Source organism: Mandrillus leucophaeus, unplaced genomic scaffold, assembly GCF_000951045.1.
Source record: "Mandrillus leucophaeus isolate KB7577 unplaced genomic scaffold, Mleu.le_1.0 Scaffold167, whole genome shotgun sequence".
NCBI classification, from domain to species: domain Eukaryota; kingdom Metazoa; phylum Chordata; class Mammalia; order Primates; family Cercopithecidae; genus Mandrillus; species Mandrillus leucophaeus.
The window spans coordinates 4,529,958-4,538,675 of NW_012101665.1; the positions used below are offsets into that span (position 1 = coordinate 4,529,958).

General features: G+C 39.8%; 1 protein-coding gene across 1 annotated transcript in view; it reads right to left on the reverse strand.

Annotated features, from left to right (window-relative positions):
- Positions 1 to 8,681, reverse strand: part of NCOA2 (nuclear receptor coactivator 2) — a 326,661-nt gene extending 317,980 nt beyond the window's left edge. Inside the window, exon 1 of the mRNA XM_011976501.1 lies at positions 8,359 to 8,681. The gene's annotated coding sequence lies outside the window, so the exon portion shown is untranslated. The remainder of the gene's footprint in view (positions 1 to 8,358) is intronic.
- Between the last annotated feature and the right edge of the window lie 37 nt (positions 8,682 to 8,718).

Consider the following 8,718-nt stretch of genomic DNA (forward strand, 5'->3'; position numbering starts at 1 on the left):
TTAAAGTGAAAATGCTTAGTATTAGAAATGAGACAATAAATGATCGTGAGAATGCTGCTGTTGATTGCATGAGTGTCCTTTAACCAGGAAATAATGCTCCAGTTTTGTTTTCCAATGCCCTTCAACGTCCAGGCATTTTGTTGACTTTTATTGCTGTTGTTCACTGTCAATATATTCAGTCCACAGCGAATATGTCATTTTCTTGTATAATATGTAATAGCTTAGAATATTCCACTCTATTAGGATCGTTAATTAATTGTACAACCCTTTGCTTAAAATAAAAAGTAGCACAGCATAAGGAAAATATAGTCACGTGGTTTCCATTTCCTTCACTAGGTTTCATGACTTACTATCTATTTAGAAAAAAGTCCAGTGGTGCTCAAACACAATAAAATAACACGTTTTTGTTTTTGTTTTTGAGACAGAGTTTCGCTCTTGTTGCCCAGGCTGGAGAGCAATGGCGCCATCTTGACTCACCACAACCTCCGCCTCCTGGGTGCAAGCAATTCTCCAGCCCCAGCCTCCCAAGTAGCTGGGATTACGGGTGCCCACCACCATGCCCAGCTAATTTTGTATTTTTCATAGAGATGGGGTTTCTCCATGTTAGTCAGGCTGGTCTCCAACTCCTGACCTCAGGTGATCCGCCCACCTCGGCTTCCCAAAGTTCTGGGATTACAGGCGTGAGTCACCGCGCCTGGCCAAAATAACATGTTTAAACGAAATAAATATTTTTACATCACACTTGTATGAAAAAGCCTTAAGGAATCAAAACATTAATATTACTTAAAACAGTAACAAGAACACCACACAAAATAAGTCTCAAAACAGAATTACAGAAGTTGAAAACATATTGAGAAACTCCAAAGAGGCAGGCATTCTTAAAGTTTTAGCAATTTGACAACAGTTTTCACCAATCTTAAATCGTCTTAATATTTTCAGCTTATACCATTTTGATGGCTCTAATCACCACTTTCATGACATCTAACACTGCAGGGTTTATAACAATATCCTTAAACAGGGAAAAAATAAAATACAGATATAAAAGCTAAGGAATGTAATGCTCGATCCTACTACAACAAAGCTCAGCCTCAGTCTTCTGAACCACAATGTTGTCCAGCAACTAACTCCAACAACAAATCAGCCAATACCTCACTTCACTTGGGCTAAGGCGCGACATAATTGCTTTCTTAACAAATAGCTGGCTTCTTCACTAAGTGCTTTTAGCAGAGTAAATCTGTTTGGTAAAGGGGGAAACTGTAGATCATGATCAGACATGATCTACATAAATGAAATCCTTAATGATAGTAACAGACTTCCCCCATAATCTTGATTGTATTCTTTTCACTACCACTCATATTTAATCTTCAACTTGAAGGAAAAATTAAGTCAGGGAAGAAGAAAGATAAAAGGAGGTAGAGGAGAAAGATGTGCAAAGATTCATACCCAAAGTGAAGTGGTCAGAAGTTTGAGTGATTATCATTCCACCCTTATGTCAAAGCACTGCGCAGAAAGTGGTCAGCTACTGGAGTTTGGTCTTAATGCCAGGCACACCCTATGCTACATCCACAACAGGCTGCTGGCACAAGATGGCAGATGCAGGACAGCAGAACTGCCTCAAGCACTGGCAAGCCCCCACTGCCTGTCTCCATAACTACCACAACCAGCTTCTGTAATTTCCAGAAATGCTATAATATTAGGTTAAATTTGTAGAAATTCATATACTCCCAACATTCAATTCTACTACAGAATTTCCGTATTCCTTATTTAGGAATCTAAAAACATTTTGACAATAACTGAAAGTTTTTCATTTTTAAGCATATTAACAGTACAATTAGAAATTTTAAGATAAGTTAATATTAAATATTCTGACAAATGCTACTATAATACCAAAGACAAAGAAGTCGTTTCATATTTGAATCATGAACTGATTTTATAAGCAGAAATGATCTGCTAGAAAAAGACAATCCTCATTTAGATGGGGACTTCAAAGGGCAGAGATCAGTCAGCACCAACAGAAACTACCAGAACTAACACTCTTTCAAGTTAAGCCTTGGAAGGTTTTGGGTCACATTTCATATCGACACACTAAATGAATAATAGAAAATACCATGCATTATGTTCTCATTGATGACAACAGGTCTTCAGTCTCAGCAGCTGGAACATTATAAGCAATGCATGCTGATCCTACATGTGCAGGTGAAAAGAGTTCCCTGAAAGCTCTCCGCGCTGGGTGCAAACAATTGAGCAGAGAGAAGAATTCCACAAATAGCAGAGCAGAAGTCAGATGACTGAATATATTATCAGCCTTCTTTTTGGGACTACAATACCTCAACACCGAGTCATCCACGCTACATGATTACAAAACAACCACAAAACATGCATCACACAATCTGTGCCCAACAGTTAAACATACTAGAATCAAGTGTTTTAAGGACGTAAGAAGCCAACTACCTTTATCAGCATTCTATCCTTTCTAAGCCTATTTCCTCTATAGTGCTCTGTCAATCTATTTTCTACCTATCCCCCACAATCAAGTTTTCTTCAGCTTTATTTTCTGAGCTTTTTATTGTGAGAACAATAGGCAACCTGAATATGCTCTTGCAAAATACATTCCCTACTCTTTTCCTTTCCACTAGTGGAGAATTACTGATCTATGTTACTTCAACAAAGCACTGGGTAAGACAGCTAACAACAACAGGGTTCTACCTCTCACTGCTACAGTAAGAAACATACAAGAGTACTGTAGGGGTACCTTTGCCCTGCACTTGGTTTTCAGTAAGCACTCAATAAATGTTAACTATTTTACTTCACCCATTATAATTCTTATTTCTTGAAAATTAAAAGAACGAATCTATAATTTCAACAATTATTAAAAACTGAGCTGGTGACTAAAAAAGCCAGACACTATTCGTGGGTCTTCAAATCAATCACCTCTGTGCAGGTATAAGCCCTCCTTAAGGCAACAGTCTGGAAGATGCCTGCTGATATAATTTGCAGGACTGGAACTATTCAAATGTATTCATCCTTCTTATGGACTTAACAAGTAGACTGAGCCTTATAATGTCCCACAAACATTTGCTTTATCAGATTCCTAAAAGAAAGACATTTTCAGATTCAACCATTCCCTCCGATGTTTAGGATTTATTTCCCCCACTCAGTGGCAAAGTTAATTTTTCCTCCCAAAGTTTTGCTCACAGGTACAGGACTTACCTCACTTTAAGCTTCAGCGTCCTTCTGGAAAATGGAGGTAACCTCTATTTTATAGGTTTGTGGCAAGAATTAAAGAATGAAGCACACATCAAAAAAGCGTCTATCAGGTTGTTGGCACTCAATGATAGCTGCTATTATCATTTCTGTTATCATTGTTACTCTTCTAATACAGACCTTTTAGTTAAGAGCAAGAATGAGCCAGGTTCAATGGCTCATGCCTATAATCTTAGCACTCTGTGAGGCTGAGGCAGGCGGATCATTTGAGGTCAGGAGTTCAGGACCAGCCTGGCCAACATGAAGAAACCTACCTCATCTCTACCAAAAATTATCTGGAAGTGGTGGCATGTGCCTGCAGTCCCAGCTACTCAGGAAGCTTCGGTGAGAGAATCGCTTGAACCCGGGAGGCGGAGGTTGCAGTGAGCTGAGATGACGCCACTGCACTCCAACCTGGGTAACAGAGTGAGACTGTCTCAAAAAAAAGGAAGAAAAAGAGCAAGAATAAGCTACATCTAGAAAAACTGACAACCATAGCAGAATACTTGCACAAGGTCGCACTCAGGAGCATTCCATCCCTTAGAAACCTAGGTGGTTAAGGCCCAGAATGAGCAGCCCTAAAGCGGCAACAATTCACAGGCAATGCCTGTCACCTTCGCCCAACTGAAGAGTGCCATCCTTACCATACACCACACAGGACTCAAGGCCAGAGAGGATACAACATGATTCCAGAGGAAATAAAACAAAAATAATTATAAATATTCATACCTTCATTAAACGAAATCCATTTGGTTGTAGGCTAATCAGTTAAGGGGACATTTAACAATATTTTTTATTATGAACACTTTAACCCTATTTTCAGGGAAAAGACAACCCAAACCCAAATCAAAGTAAAATGTGCTGACATTATATGATTAAAATTACATGCAAACAAAAAGAACATATCTTTAGTACTAAAGCAAATTGAAATGAAGGCAAATATGTCCCCTCCCACCTCCTCCCCAACCAAAAAAAGTGATCACCCACTCTATGTTCCCCCTTTAATCACTGGCTCTGGAATGGATGGTTTATAATATCAAAGTACACTGAAAAGGCCAGGACAGAGTACTCATCAAATGACTAAATGAACAAATGAATGAGACAATACTTAAGTCAGACAAGAAAGCAAAGACAAGGTCAAAAAGCCCAAAATGATGGCCAGGTGCGGTGGCTAATGCTTTTAATCCCAGTACTTTGGGAAGCCAAGGGGAGAGGATTGCCTGGGCCCAGGAGTTTAAGACCAGCCTGGGCAACGTGGCAAGACTCATCTCTACAAAAAATATCAAACATTAGCTAGGCGTGGAGACACACACCTGTAGTCCCAACTACTTGGGAGGCTGGTTCAGGAGGATCACTTGAGCCTAAGAGGTCAAGGCTACAGTGACCTGTGATCATGCCACTGCACTCCAGCATGGATGACAGAGTGAGACCGTATCTCAAAATAATAATATAATAACAACAACAACAGCAAGACCAAAGTAGATTTAAGTTGGCCAGGGGAACTCAAACAATTCGGAACTGGCTGCCTAAAAAGCATAAATTCTGCCAGAATTAACAGGCTAACTTCAATTCTCCACGTATCTGTCAGCTGATGCCTAGTCAAAGTAAAGATGTTTTCTTTTCCTTTAGAACATTTAACTAGTTGCGAATAACTTCTACCTATATGATTCTGTGTCCAAAGCCTCAAAAACAGCTATATAAAACACCACCATAGGTTCCCTGCTCATTTAATTCTTCTCTAGAAAATTTCCAACCAGAAAACCAACAGAAAATTGTCCTAGAATCAACATTTCCACAATCGCATTATGTCATCACAGCCCTGGGGAGGCAGAAATGTGGTCATTCATCAACATTTCATGCAGTAAACACATAAAATCTTTGCCCTAAAAGCTAACAGTATTAGGATCTACCTGCAGACCACCTAGTCTTTTAATTTCAGTTGCCTTTATAATTTACCTTTAAGATTTCCACTCCTTTTCATAATCAGTTTTACAACAGCTAAGAGAACTACACCAGCTTCTAAAATATCATCAAAAGTCACATTCTCACCTCAATCTAGAAATTAGCATCTAGAATCCATAAAGATGTGTTTTCTTTATGAGGTCTGAATTGAAGGTCTGCAACAGTAAAATTGTATTTCATAGCTTTTCCAGACATTACTTGTAATAGACTTTAGAGAGTAATATGACATATTCTTTTCACAGCTTGCAATTCATAAAACTCTACTAGAAGCCTTTAAAAACAAAAAAGGAAAAACACAAACACTTGGAACACAAACACTTAGAACCTTTTTTGTTTGTTTGTTTAGAAAAGTAAGACATAGAGAAGTAATAAAATTAGCCTGAAATATGAAAGGGTACAAAAAAAACCTGAAGGTTTTGTTCCGTTTTCCCTTAAATGGCTTTCATTTTTGGTATGAACTATAGACTTATTCTTTCACTATGGAAAAAGATCCTGATTTGTTGCTGATTTTATGATTTACGGCAATAAAAGACCAATACCTTAAAGCAGCGACTTATTTTCTCCCGCCTATTCTCTTAATCAAAAATCAATAAAGCATGTAATAACATATATTACCAAACAAAACTATACACACAAAATATTAAAGTTAGTAATTTCTTAAATAGCAATTTTTTCATAGCAATAAATAAGCATTAACTTTGCTTTTAAATATAACTTCGATTATGACACAACAATGGCCAAAATATCAAATGAGGGCACGCTGTGCATTTCAGAAAAATTGTTTAAAGAGACCATCCCCTTTTTTATTTTCCTTTACTATCCAATATCCTAAAGAGTGCTTAAAGAATCGCTTTTAAACTCAATACAACACGAAATTTTTCCTAAGAAATCCAAGCTGTCAACTTATGGGTCACATTTCAACCTTATGTAATTTGAAACAGCTATGGTACCGAATCCTTAAATACAGGGCATGTAATGGAAGGACTGCTCACAGATCCTTGATGTTACTGAGGCTTGGAAAGCTTTAATAAGATACAACTATAAATAAAGACAACTAAGGAGCATTACTTTATCCACAGCCCAAATCCCCCTCCAAGCCTTACATTTTATATTTCCAATAAAATGCTCTTCTAACACTAAGCCAAAGTCATCTAAATTATATTTAACCAATGAAGGGTTAAAATCCAAAAAATATTAACTACTCAAAACATATTAAATCCGTAATTGGTGAGCTCTTTTCCACCCTCCTGCTTCAGTATACTGACATCTAAAAGTCAAAGAACTCCTCTGTTTAAGACTGAAATTCCCAGGAGGAAGGAAGCTCAGATCCAGCCTGAGAGCACACAATGGAATCACAGCTGACGATGCACATCTTTTTCTAGATGTCTCCATATGCTTGAGAGGTTCCCCCCACCAAGCCAGACATTAGGAGACTTGGTTCTCTCTGCTACCAAGAATCTGAGCACATTTTCAAGGACTGTTGCAGAGAATTAAGTAAAATAATGTGTTGCTCTTAAGCATACAAAAGAGAGAACGGCGTTATGTCAGAGTGCCAAATGATGGGGGGTTTTGAATGTTGTCCACTTTTGAATGTTGTTTCTAACACTCCTTACCTCTGCCAGTCTAAGTAAGTGTTTGATTTACCTTCTCTCTTTTTACTATTTTATTACAAACAACATCTCAAGAGCTACAGCAAAATGCAATTAATTCTTGTCTACATGCACCCAAAATGATCCTGAATTGGGAATTCTCATGGTAAATTTGAAAATAGTATACGACAACAGAACACAGTTGTAAGGTCTGGCAAATACTGTTCCCTAGAACTGCAGTCCCCCTCAATTCTTTCCTAGTAACCTAAGATTAATAAAAGTTTGACCTATGACATATTTCCCACGTAACCTAAAAGAACACACTCCCAAAATTAAATTCATGGGATACTTATGACAAAACTGAATAAATTCATTCTTAATCTAACACTTTTCATTCTTTGAACTCCCAAAGATTCTACAAATTCCAGGTGAGAAAGGGAGAATTACTTCTGTCAGTGTGCCTAACCTCACCAACAAAGAACAGGCACACACACACACACACATGCTTCACACGCACACACACACGCTTCGTAGCAGCTGCTTTCTTTTTAAAAGACTGCTATTCCTGCAGAGCAACCTGTGATCTTTACAGAGAATCAAAGACCTCTGCTCCTAAAAGTCAAGAGTTGAGAAAGTCACTTGACTAAACGCCCAATAAACAGTTAAAACCAAAGATGTCTCCAAACCTTGTATAAACCAGAAAAGTACCCACACACTGTACAATTCAGCAGTGTTTAAGAAAATTAAAATTATTTTTAAGAATCTTTTGTGTGGGAGTAATCTGGCAAACTACATTTCACTCAGACTTTTTTCTGCAGACAAATATTCTTTGATTAGCTTTGCTCCTTAAATACCCACACTTAATGTTTCAATCAGTGATGCTTTAGTTCCCAACTTCATTTTGTTTACCCAAGAAAGAGCAAAAAGAAAAAAAAATGCATACCATAAACCACAACTTTTTTTTTTAATGACATCCCCAAATATCGAAGTTTCAAGTGCACTTTGGGAATTGGCGCTCTAATTAAACAAGGAACCAGTGAAGCCATTATGAACAATGATGCTTTCCACTCCCAATAATTAGTTGGCGTGATACTACTCCGATGCTCAGGGTCCTCTTTCAAATTTCATTGTCCCCATTCTGGCGTAGCTGAGTGAAACCGAGATAGAGGCAAACGGGTAACTTCTGTATTCTGTGACCCTCAGCATGTAAACCGGACGCTGAGGTCCAGGACATGATCACTACAGCATATGCCATTTTAGAAACCGGCCTCGGGGAGTTACTGCCACATCCTAAAGTGGCTTTAGACTTCGTCGTGTATAAGACAACGTCTACTTCGGTACGAAAGACATACAGGACCTCGAGTGCCGCGGCATGCCACTCCGGGTCGGAGCCCCTCTAAGTGACACAACCCCAGAGATCAAGGAGCGGGGGTGACTCGGGGATGGACAAGAGTAGCTGGCTCTCGGCGTCTCCATGACTCCCCCGCCCCGCATGCAACTCCGCTTTAACTGGTCCGGAGAAACCCCGCCCCCTTCCTTCCTCTGGTCCGCACGATTGGCTCACCGACACCCGGCAGGTCAGCTCCCCGCCTTCGATTGGCTCACTGCCCCATCAGTCAGACGCAGCGAGATTCGGGTCGGTGGGAGGGGAAGGCGTCGGAGGAGGTGGAGTGGGAGTGGGATTAGAGGACGAGGTGGCGAAGGAAGGTGTTCAGGCTCGGTCTCTGGTTTGGGAAAGTTTCCCCTACCAGTGACGGACCCAGAACGCGGGAGGCCCAGTCCAGCTCCGGGCCGGCGGAAGGGGGCTCCGGTCCCCGATTCCCGCCCCTCGGTCCCGCAGGCCCCGGAAACCACTAGAGGGAGGGGGAGAGGGAGGGGCCATCTAACAATCCAAGCTGTCAACTTATGGGTCACATTTCAACCT